The 13,103-nt window shown below is 39.9% G+C and overlaps 2 protein-coding genes across 10 annotated transcripts in view; one reads left to right on the forward strand and one right to left on the reverse strand.

The window, feature by feature from the left end:
- The window catches only part of SUPT3H (SPT3 homolog, SAGA and STAGA complex), a 274,262-nt gene that overhangs the window by 238,888 nt on the left and 22,271 nt on the right, over positions 1 to 13,103 (reverse strand). The window lies entirely within an intron of this gene.
- RUNX2 (runt related transcription factor 2) overlaps positions 1 to 13,103 on the forward strand; it is a 215,727-nt gene that overhangs the window by 8,445 nt on the left and 194,179 nt on the right. The gene's annotated exons all lie outside the window — the stretch shown is intronic.

Here is a 13,103-nt window from a genome sequence, read left to right on the forward strand (position 1 = left end):
CGGCGTGGTGACACTGCACAGACTTATTAATTGATGAATTAAATCTAATTAGCAAGCACACCTAGAGTATAAACACCACCACACTGGTGAGCAGAAGACAGAGATGGTGGTGTTTTTTTTTTTTTTTTTTGCTTTGTTTTTTAGGGAACACCCAATGCAGATAATTACGCGCAAATATCTTCCCTCCCACGCAGCATTAATCTCTAAGCAGATCTGCAATTCCTCTGAATACAAATCAGAACGCACAGAGTTAAAAAAGCACGGGATTTTAATACAGCCATGTGTGGTATTCGAACAGGGTATTCCTTCTTGTAGGAAATGGTAATGAGTTGTGTATGTGCAAACACGCACACGAGTACAGTTCAAACTTCTAATTCCTACTGATTCATACTCCTAAAATTCTGCATTTCTTCATGCAGAACACAGTAATAGTGTCAGCTTAGGATATGCCCAAAGTGGTGAAACGTCTTTAGCGTAACACTGAGGTTGCACGAAGCCTGGAGGTGCGATCACATTTGAATCTGACAGCAATGCAAACATCCAAAGGACGTTTACAATGCTTCACATCTCTGCTTTGCTAATAATGCTGTTCAGAAAGCTGAAGCAAGCATCTTACTTTCATACCTGTGAAGGGTGCCTACTAACACTCCTGTAGGGCTCTAAGTGAATTGCTAATATAGAAATAATAGGCAGTAGAAGCTGCCTGTGTAAAATGCTTGGCAGTATTTCTGAGAAGGCAGGTACTTGTCTTGGATGGTTTGCCTGTCTTAGATACCACTTGTCTGGTGGTATCTTCCCATTCCTACAGTCCCAGGAAGGAAAAAAAACTTTCTGTAGACATCACACTGACCCATCTTAACTCATCTCAGCTTGCAGAGTTCTGAAGTGTGTGCTTTAGCCACGGCACTCTTACCTGTAGGTCAGCGGCTGGGACTGACACAACAAATAAGGTGCCTCTTATATACTTATACAGAATTCTGACCTGAAATGTCGAGTCACTCAGCCAAAAATTGATATTACTCCCCTGCACTATTTTTTATTCTTGTATAACAATATTAGTATAACTGACTCTAAATGCCAGCCTTCACGAAGAACCAGCATGAGTCATTTCACACAAATTAAGCAGTTATGATTCAATGGAAAAGAAAAGGCACGATCAACAAAGCATAATTCTGAAGACTGCAAAGACTTATTTTACTGCATTGTGCCTCAAAAAGCCATCGGTGAGGTGAGCCACGACCTGACCTGATAGGGGCCCTAAGTATGTCTTGCTGTGCAAATTCCACTCGGAACTGCTTTCATTCACACGCATTGCTGTGTTCAGCTGAGAGCTCTGTACCTTTAAATAGAAAACTTTGGGGGAAGAAAAATGTGTCAAGTTTGCTTTTTAATATTGAAGGGACGCGTATGGTCAGGCTTGGTGCCGCTTTTATTGATAGGCTTGGTGAATTCCTGCTATTAGCTATTGTACAACATCATGCACAGAAGCAGCTTTGTTATAAATACTCTGCAGACTCAAACACTGCATTTCCGAACGCAATCTGCAAAGCTTGTTTCCTCTAAGAAAAGAGCAGCGGTATAAATTCACATTAAGAGACTTCATCATCTGCAGCTTTCCAATCGCTGCTATCAAAGTTTAACTCAGCTGCACCGGGTTGCTTGTGGAATAACCACGCCATAACAATGACTGGTTTATTTAAAACTGACAGGAGCAGAAAGCAGTAACTATTTACTTAGGCGGTGTACATTAGTGTACACCAGTAAAAATGTTCTCTTTTCCCAAAAGGATTTTTGGCATAAAGGGCATTCACTTTGCTTCCTTCCCACCCTTCTTACACGCGACTTTGTACATTCAAAACTAAGTGCTGTATTTTTTCTTGCTATTCGGTATATTTTTATTCCCCCCTTCCTGATTAAAAAGCATAAACAGAAACACTACAACGAATTCAGAGGTCAAGCTCTGTCTACTGACTTTTTATTAAAAAAAACCAACGTTCAGGAAAAATTCTGTCATTTGTGGATGATAAAATAACACGATCTAGGTAGGAAGTAAAAAATTAACATAGCATCACATGGGCAGAAATGCATCTTCCAGGGCATAAATCCTCTCTGTTCCACAGCAAGAACAATTTCAGCACGGCAACATAAACTGTTTGCACAGGCACACGCTAGGAAAACTTCAGTATTCAATGAAGAGGACCTGAAACTGCTCCTTTATTCTGCTCAGGAATTACTCCAGTCATGACCTCGAGGTGATTTAGGATTCTAAGCTCATTGCCGTAACATTTTAATATCACCCTTAAAATCAAAAGCAAAGCATTAACGCCGGGTGAGCCATCTGATTGTGCGTTAATACAGCTGATACTAAAAGACGGCGTAAGCTCGTCCAGATCCAAAGATCAATTATTACAGCAGCCGTTAGGTACAGAACAAAGGCTTGGAAGAGCATAATTGTGTTACTTCCAATTAGAAATATTCATTTGCTAACTAACATCAAGGCACACGTGTAGTGCACATGTGTAAAACCCACCCGCTGCAGCCTGCTTACATCCACACACACGAGTCGCAGTGCTCCCATTCTGATCAAAGATGTACGTAGCCGGATGTGCGGTTAATTCGCTGATCAGATTTTCACAACTGAAAACCATCTTGAAGCACACAGCCCGAGCTGCCAGCAGTGCCGGCTCTTTGCTTCACCACAGCTCCTCTACAGGACTTTGCACTTTAGGATGCATCTTAAAAATAAGGCGACCCACAAAAAAAAAAAAAAAAAAAAAGAAAAATGCAAAGGGGAAAAATAAGAACAGAAAAAGGGGAAAAGGCACTGTCTGTCAGTCCCAGTATTCTTAAAGGGCACAGAGAGACAGAGTGGAATACACTTAAAATGCCCATATAGAATCCGAACTCTGATCTTACAGACGTGTTCCTACAGTAAGCTCACGCTCCATAAAACCTATATAAATGTCGGAAGCAGAGATGCATAGCACATGCACACCATGCCCGACAAACCTGCCCCGTAACAATAACACACTGGAGCTCCTCGGTGTCCCTGAAAGGTTTTAAAATGCACTGAAGCTATAAAAACCACTGCTGTCAAACTCAAAGACAAGAATCAACCGAATGTGCTACAGAAATAAACGCTGTTTAACGGGTGCTACATTTTATCAGCTATGCAAAAACTCAGAAGAATTTAAACAAACAGCTGCTTGAAGTTTTCTGCCATCGGATTTTCAAGTTTCCCTTCCTCCTTTCCTTCTGCCTGCAGAACTGACTAGATACAGTAAATACATACAGCGTTACGGTTATTCTGTCGGATCGGCTATGCATAAAATAATACTCTAAGCAAGCTTATAAAGATACCAAGATGGGCATTAATTTTACAATGCTCATCACTGATTTTAAAGACTTCTTTTTCCCTCCTTTACGTACCTGGTTGTTATCAATTACTGATGTGTCTTCACCCTTCTTGTTGCAAAACTTCCTTAAAAACTCAGAGCACACACAGCACAACATTTGAAACCTAGATACATAAAAAGCACTTTTTTTCCAGTAGCTCAGAAAATCTGAAAGTTTTTTTTTTAGGCTGATGATATCTTCAGATAGAAACACAGAACGTCTGCAGACAGTAAGAAGCCTTTAGTAAAGCTTTTTGCTGCACCATAATAATCTGATCCAGAAATTCAAGGGTACCTTAAACAACGGGCTACCTGTTCTAGCCATGCTTAGGAATGTGGCCAAATCATTTTTATTGATTTAACCTTTATAGGAATGCTACATATCCTCAGAGCAAAACATTTCGAATGCATTTATAATATGATATACCTCTGAGAAGTTATGAAAAAACTCTTATGACAGACAGCATAGCCCCCCTCCACGCGGGTGCTTTTTCTGATTCAGTGATCGATAGGCATTCAGTATGAGACTGCTCTGAGAGTTTGTATGTGTTTGTGTTCCCGGGATAAAGTCAAACTGCAACGCTTAAAGACAAGCCTAAGATCTGACCTGTCTTTGTTTAAGAAATAAGAACTGCTGAACTGATAGCCAAGATTCTAAATACTCCTTTCATTCTAGAATTACACATCAATCATGTTACCTGCAAACATATCAAGTTAAAACTTCCAGGATTTACAGTCCTTTTTTGAATAAACTGAGCAGCACGTTAGTTATGTTCGCAGAGCTTACAGAAGGTGGTTTGTGCATCTCTCCAGAATTCTTAAAGAACTTCTTCAATTCACCTCTTCATCAGAAATCTGTTTCGTGTACATTTCACATCTGTGTATCTCTTGATGCCACGGTTCACGTTCCATTATTTAGAAGCTCAGGTTTTGAAAAATAGCCCATTTCAGTGTTTGTTGTTCTTCTCAATGTTACAAATCATTACCAGGGGTCACTTGGTTTTGAGAAAGTAAACTGTGCCGAGGTGCTCATTCTGGGTAGGCTGCTGGGCAGTGGAAGCAGGCTTTAAAACAATGCCTGAAAAGTTAGTTAAACAAAAGCTCATATGCTCGTGTTACCAATTACATCAGTTATACATCTCCTAAAGACAATCAGGGCGCTTTATGTTCGGTGCTCTGGTGGGTTTTGTTCATTTTGATTTTAAGTAAATGGAGAATCTGGTAAGGAAAGTAATTCTCATTCCTGATTCTAGTATAAAATTCTAGGATAGAATTCTTGTACTTTCTCCTTCACAACTGAAAGAATTATAGCAAGAATGCTTTAGGTTGGCAACACACTGCGGTACTGATACCTGTCTTAATATAACTCTGAGTTTTGTTTTTCCTGAGGACAGCATACCTAGGATCTGCTTATACTGAGGCTCCTCTCATCTACACAGAAATACGTAGTAGCCCTACAAAGGAAGGAAAATATTAAAACAGTGAAATATCAGTGAAATAAAGACCTATCAGCCCATGTAATATAGTAAAGTTACATCAGAGCAATGAATTGTAATCAGAATAGGTATGACATATAAAAAAACATACATCTCTAAGTTATTTTATTTACTGAAAAAAAAACCATCCAAGCTCTCATTAAAAAAAAAACATCAATTTTGTTTCTTCCTTTCATTTTTTCCTAAGAAATTTTCTGAAGAGAAATCTTTACCCAGACATACAATATCTGCACATCGAACTTTGACTTGAGCTTCACGCTTTGCTAAGGCAGATCAATGTGGGAGCTTGCAGAGATACACATCAGGGATTTTTCTAGGGACACCTCACTTCCACCTCCATTCATGCCACACACACAGGAGCTGGTTTATCTACAGTCACTTTGCTGTGCACTGCAGTGATCCCTTGCATATCAGGGACAACATCAATTAATAATTTCAAATAAGATCACTGAAGCACATCAGAACATCCACGCTTGATTTCAACTTTAATACTTGTAGACTAAAAGGGAATGGAGCGAGAGGGAAATGCAAACAATCGATAGATCTTACATCAACCAAAGGATTTTTCTCTGAGTTCGGGAGCCTTGGCAGTGAACACAGGCTGCATCTCTCCCGGTTTTGCAGTTACAGAACAGAACTTCTGTTGTCACTTTCTATTACAGTGCACCTTAAGAAAGGACCTACTACTGGAAAATGCTGGAATATGTTAGAAATGCAAGTTTGTCTTACAGACAGCGATGATGGAAAAAGGCCTCATTTAAGTGCCGTTATACCAATAAAACTGCTTGGAGTAGCAGACGTTTTCTGTAACATAATAGATGCATTTGTACAAGAGGATTTATTAGCATAGTTATCCTGGCAAACAATAACATCTTTTGATGCTACAGAAAAGCTGCTCTGTGCTGGAGCGCAAGGAACGTCAGATGGTGGAAAACTAACTTCATGGTTCTAGCCTGTAAACGCGTTCCTGTCCTGACTGCTAACAAGTGTCCAAGCAGGGGAGATCACAGCCCTTCCAGGCTCACGTAGGGAACCTTCTGCTCTGCTCTGATGGAACAGAACGTGTGCACTTCCAGCTTCCAGAGCGCCAGCCTCCTTGGCAGCTCTGAGTAAGCTTTTCTGTAGCAGACCTTCATAGGCAGGTTGCCTCCAGATTTTCAGTTTCTAAAGGAGTTTTATATACACTTACATACACACATATATGCACACATGTATATGCACAGAGAAATGCAACTTAGTTGACCACTCAAGTCTGTATCCCATTAGAGGAGCAGTTGTGATACTTCCGGAGCCCTAGCATTTCATTCCAGTGTTTTGAATAAGGGAATACAAAGTGAGGAGACAATGGACTCTGGGAACATGCTTTGTGAGGCTGTTTTATAGGGATTCAAAAAGGAGAACCGTACAGATGAGGAATAGCTATCCATCATGGGACTAGTATTACACAACATAGAATCATAGAATTACTCAGGTGGAAAGGACCTCAAAGATCATCAAGTCCAACCAAATTAAACATAGAGAGGATGACCAGAAATACGATTTCTTGGTGGCACACATCAGTTTAGAGCAATGGGAGCATTACGGGTCAGGCAAAGTACACATTTTGGCAATGGGTAATTTGAATAATTACCCTTGTTTTCATTTTGTTAATTTACCAGCTTGTTTTCATGGCAACACTAATAACCCTTCCATATTTCCCTATGGATTAGGTGGTTTTCTTTTTGTTTTTTTTTTTTTTTGGTTTAAGAAATCTCCCCACGTTTTCAAAAGGTTGCCATTCATCAGATTACCATTTCACAGCCCAAGAGTTTGACGCTGGCAGACTTGCCTCTCAGCAATGTACCACTCACCCCTCCTACTTCCAACTGTCTCTTCCTTAGATCTTGCAAGTAAGGAGTATAGTTCTGCTTCCATTTCAAATGCCAGCTCCCAACCATTGATATCTTCTTGCAGAAGTGTTTTTAAGTACCTGCACACTTGAGTGCCATCCTGTTAGTTCTTTTTTTTTCCCCTTTTCCTGATATCACAGGGCACAACATTGACAAGGAGCAGACTGCAAACGTACTTAAATGTATCATGTTCATAAAGCATAGTCTTCTTTTTAAATCATCAGAAAAGATGACGATCATCTGCCTCAAAGTTTTTCAACTGTCTTACTTTCACTAGTGATTATCCGATGTGCCTTCCTAGAGGTTCCAGTCCCACTTCAGAATCAAAGCCAACTGGCAGCCCTAGGCATCACAACAAGCAATTGGTACCTTTTATTTCTTTAGTAAGAATGTATAATTTATAGTTATGTGCACATTTGTGCAGTGCCAACCATAACAAAAGTGCTTGCCCATAGTTACGACTCCTGTAGGACATCATAATAGTAGCAGAACTCTTTTATACAGCATCACAGAATGGCCTGGGTTGAAAGGGACCTCAAGGATGATGAAGCTCCAACCCCCACCACAGGCAGGGCCACCAACCTCCACATTTCATACCAGCCCAGGCTGCCCAGGGCCCCATCCATCCTGGCCTTGAACACCTCCAGGGTATTCAAGCCTCATCAGCTCAGCCTCACTGAGCATCTCTGTGTTTCAGCCCAAAGTAAAGCTGTCTGCTTCAAGTCTAAGTTCTTTTGATGTACATTTGAGAAGTCTCTCCTTACAAAAAAACAATTTTTAAAGGCATACTGATGACTCATCTTCAGGACTTGGTAATTTTGGTTCTTGCTGGAAAAATGCTTAGCAAATATTGTCAGCAAAATACTTTTTTTTTGTGTAAGCATATTCGAAACTTGAAAATAGCCACGTTAACAATTGTGCCCTCACCAAATATAACTGTTCCCTATTTTGGATAGGATCCTGAAGGTATTTTCAACCAGAAAATTGGTTTTGGCTGCAACTAAGTATTTTTAAACAAATTCAAAGCATTTAGGATATTAAAAACCTCACTGACCGGTTTGTGTCAGTAGGACTGCGCAGGACTGACAACAAAACATGGCCATTCTGTACTCAGGCAGTTTCCTAAAAGCACAGTTCACACCAAATACAAAGTACAGTCCTGCATCTGGCCCTCCTAACCTATACTTTTCACTGAAAAAAAAAATGTTGATGCTGTCTACCTATTACACAAGGGAATTTTCAAACTCAGTACAGGATAAGTGTTGCACACTGTAGCTGATATTGATGACAAAATAGGAGATATTTTAGGAGTCCCACAGGGAGATGCTGTGCCTGGTTTTGTCTCGCTTAATTTATTCAGCATGGACATGAGAACAAGGACAATATTTACTGCAATTTATTTGAGATCAAGCTGGAAAGTTCTCAAGTATTTGAAGAGAACAAGGTCAGTTAGAGAAAGCCTGAAACAAACAGTATACAATTGAACAGACAAATGTAAAAAATGTAGACTTAACGAATCAATTATTTAAATAAACAAACTTATCCAGAATGGAAACAAAAAAAAAACGTAAATTAAAAATGCTCACAAACTAAACACACGGGCATTCTGCTCACTCTTACAGCCACTACCAGGCCTGACATCCACAGAAGATGTAGGAGATACCATCCATGAGATACACAGAAGCTAAGCACTCAATAGAAAACATTTTGCCTGATGGAAAATAAGGAGTGAAAAGGTTACAGGAATGGTGTTAGTCATGACCAAGCAAGTGATGATCAACTCTTCCTTGGTCTTGCGGGGAAAGACAAATAAATCAGAAGCAACGGAAGTTTACACTGACATTTCAAACCACTATTAATTCAGTATTCCATGGCTGTCTTAACTAGGTGGCAACATTTAGACCACAAACAGGACCTGTCAGATTGGATTTTCTGGGTCTTTTAGGTATGGAATCTTGTCTGTACAGCTCCTAAAACCTGCTTGTGTCCCAAGTTACTTATTTTTTAAACCACAGGAAAGTGGATCAAAAGTGTCTTTCTTATCTGATATCCTGGGTCACTAGCACTTAGAGAGCGCTAAGAGTTCTATCCTTTCTACCATCTTGCACAACAGAAGTCAGATAGCACAGCCATTACTTCATTAGATAATGAGAGGAGGAACTGAAAGAATGGAAAAAGTTCTGTGGAACTTGTCCCACAATCTCCTTTGCTACAGTTTGTAACAGGTGAGACAGTTCACTGTTCTACAGCAAGGACCCAGACCAAAGTTCGTACCTTCAGTTCCCTCCCAGTCCTGTACATCTTGTATTCAATGACTAATAGAACATACACACTGATAAAGGGAAAGGCTTGGCTACATAATGGACTTTCCAAGGGAAAAGGTAGGATGAAAACTTCGCAGGGACTCAGCTACTCTGAAGGACGTGCTCAGATGCACACATTCATTCTGCAGCTAGTTATTACACCTGACTGAAAGGAGAACGAACAGCTTTCTGTTCATTCCAAGCACACATACACAAAAGCATGCTAGAGTGCACAAGGCAGTATATGTTCACATCCTCACTGATCTATGCGAAATTTGTTGGCATGCCCAAAATCAAGTGAGTGATACAAAGAAAAAAATATATATATATCACTAGTCCTGAGACCTCTACACTGCAGTGAAAGATTGCATTTATAAATAGGCCTTACCCAGTGAAACACTTCAGCACACACACACAACTATTTGTGCCAGCCAGCAAAGTCAATACTAATATCCTGCTCAAACGTTCAAATCATCCAGATAATCTGCTCAATAACTCTGCTCATGACAGGTAAAAAATGTACTCATATCCTATTATGGATTTAGAGAAGTGATGCATGACTCATTTTTAATTTGTAGTTACAAGTTGCTTTGTAGTGCTTCAGTAACAAATACCAGTTAAACTGTCAGCTTAACTACCTAGTTAAATCATGTTTGCAGCTGCCTTGTTTGCAGTCTGATGGCACAAAAGGCTGGAGGACTTGCTCAGCTAACAGACTTTACCATAGGGAGGTTGTGTTTTGGTTCAGGTAAATCTGAAAATTCCTTCCTGGAAAAACAAACCAAAATAGAGCTGTTACTTTTTTAGTACCAGGTTACCTCTTGTTACTGTTTCACAAAGTAGGACAGGTTACTGAAAGCTTTCTAGCCCTACAGCTCGGACTTGGACAACTCAAAACTCCATCAGGCTTTGACTTCCAAGTCAAGCTCAATACTTTAAGGTAGAGGTCCTCACAGAGACTTGAAAGAAGCAACAATTCTTAATTCAACATCAATCACACAAAGCCCCAAGGTTAAGACAATAAGATGACAATTATACATAACTCTCTGCCAGTTGTTCCAAAGGATGAGAAAAGAAACATTGACAAGAATCATAGAATCACAGAACAGCCCAGGTTGAAAAGGCTCTCAAAGATCATATAGTTTCAACCCTCTGCCATGGACAGGGTTGCCAACAAGGTGAAAGGGAGTGCTGCATAAAGTTATTCATCATCACTTCTTTGAAAAAAATAAAACTACTTGGCTTCTCCATTTGGCAAAAACTAAAGACTGCTTAACAAATGCTATTGCATGAATCATAAGCAATTAACATCAGAAGGGCCTCATTAATCAATTTTAAATTGTAACTACTGTATTACATGGAAAGACTCAACTGACCAGGCACAGGAATGGGCTGCCCAGAGAGATGGTGGAATCACCGACCCTGGAGGTATTCAAGGAACATTTGGACGTTGCATTAAGGGACATGGTTTAGTGAGAACCATTGGTGATGGGTGGCTGGTTGGACTGGGTGATCCCGTGGGTCTTTTCCAACCTTTGTGTTTCTATGATTCTATGAACTGCACCATTTTAATACTCTTTCCTTCAGTCAAAAAAAACATTGCTATTCCCCCCCCCCCCAAGTTTAAACCGCCCTGCCCTGCAGTAAATAAATTTATCTCCAGCTTTGACTGCAGAAGGCAGACTGCTTTGGCATAAGGGATAGTTATGCTTTTATGATCAGCACCAAAATATTCCCAATACCTTTCCTTTTGTCTACAAGAAAGACGAGTCTTTCACCCACCACAAAACAAACCCAGGGATACTACCACTCACGTAACACGGCAGCAACTGTTCTTCACGCTTTCACCATCCCACATTTAAACTGAAAACCTACCAAAATAGCCACAGCAATGATAGCTATCATCAGCCGGAGGAGATGCAAGCTTTTCAGAGGAGCACATGTGAATTGCTGGTGCCATTACCTATGAGCTCTTGTTAGCAACAGTGGATGGAAACTTGAGGCAGGCATGGAAAAAACTCATGGCAAACTAACATGTAGCAAGGAATGATACAAAAACAATTTCCAACTGAATTCCTATTTTATTTATACCCAGTCAGACAACTATCTTTACTTGTATGTGAATGGAGGAAATAACACTGGCAATACGTAAATAATAATCAGACATCCTTGGAGGTATTAAATACATTCATTGCATTTGCTATCAGTCAGAGCAGGGAAAGCTTTATTTGAATTGCTAGTGAGAAGACAAGAGTATTGGTTAAAACTACATGGTTGCCAAGTTTCTGCCTAAGGCCCCAATTTTCAATTGATAAAGTAATGCTGTGAATTCCCTGTTTCAAAAAGATGGTAGCGATAAATCAAATAATATCCTTCCTTCAAACGCTATGTTGACATATAGAGAAATCTTTTAAGAAATTAAATGCTCAGTATAAAGTTCTTAAATATACATTTGAATAAGCAATTTTGGAACTTTCAGTCATTTTTTCTGGATTAATCTAAACAAAAAAAACAGCTGGTGGTTCGGACTTTTGGTTTTTATCTGTATTAAGAACTCAAAGATAAATAATCCCAGTTGAATCCCAATTCTAGAAATATACTTGACTTCAATTATTCAAACACTCTTTTCCAAAAACAATTCTGTAATTTGTCAGAAAAAGATACTACCGCGTTTCATCTCTTCCCATGAAATGATCACATATCTTTCAGTCACCTGAACCATCAAAGGGCCCAGCAGACACTGAGATGACCCTTCACAGCCAACAGTGGGCATGTAACTCCTGCGGTGCATGAAGGGCCCTAGCTGGGCATGCACAGTCAAAGGTCCTGCCAGTGCAAACTCACAGACAGACCTTGTTTTAATACACATCTTTCCAAAGAAAGTCTCATTCTTGAAGGTATAAGACTGGCATTTAATAGAGAAACAGAGAATAAGGAAGCTTGCCAACAAGCTAGAGACTTTTGCTTGCAAGGCACCAGATATGGATCTAGCTTAGTTATATAATATGCATTAAAGCTGGTTGAGTTTGCCTGATTTTTCAGTAACCCCTACACGGGGCTACTTACTATCCATTTCAGTTCAGTAAGCATAAACAGACCTAGAAGCACCTCGTACAATCAACATCTATAAAGCTGCAGTTTTTTCAGTTAATGTGCATACAGCTAGATTTAATTACACAATTTGCATTACATGTCTCAGATTTGCATAAACTTTGATTTCCACAACTGATCTCTCTGCTATAAAAAGCAAAACTGGAACTGCTAAGACATGAGCTGAACTTGGGAAGTCTAACATATGTAACATTTTTCTGCATTAAACACAAAGCAAAACTCTCTTCAAAGAATCTGCATTCCCTCTTAGGTAATAGAATGAAAAAGGTGTCCATTAATCTCAGAGCCTGCACGTCAAAGTCACGTCCAGCTCTGCAGTTCTCACAGCCAAACAACCTTCACAAAGATGACAACTTAAAGGCTTATTCAGCCTCTAGTAACAGCATCACACTACTCACAGATGGTTTTTTCTTCTCTGAAGTCTTTATATACGCATACAAAAATGTATACACTTAGATACATAGAATCATAGAATGGCCTGGGTTGCAAAGGACCACAAAGCTCATGTCGTTCCAACCCCCTGCTATGTGCAGGGTCGCCAACCAGCAGACCAGGCTGCCCACAGCCACATCCAGCCTGGCCTTGAATGCCTGCAGGGATGGGGCATCCACAGCCTCCTTGGACAACCTGTTCAGTGCGTCACCACCCTCTGGGTGAAAAACTTCCTGCTAATATCCAACCTAAACCTCCCATCTTAGTTTAAAACCATTCCCACATATGTATGTTCCCATACACTTTTTTTTTTTTTTTAAATACATTACCAAGTATACCACAGTGAAATCCTCAGTACCGAGGCTGCAAATGAAGAAATAGCAACGAAAGCTGCCAAATAACTCTTAGTACAGCCCACACCATCTTGTGAAATTATTAGAGTAACAAAATTGTAGCAAAGAGACATGCCTGCCATGG

This window comes from Gallus gallus, chromosome 3 (genome assembly GCF_016699485.2).
Source record: "Gallus gallus isolate bGalGal1 chromosome 3, bGalGal1.mat.broiler.GRCg7b, whole genome shotgun sequence".
NCBI classification, from domain to species: domain Eukaryota; kingdom Metazoa; phylum Chordata; class Aves; order Galliformes; family Phasianidae; genus Gallus; species Gallus gallus.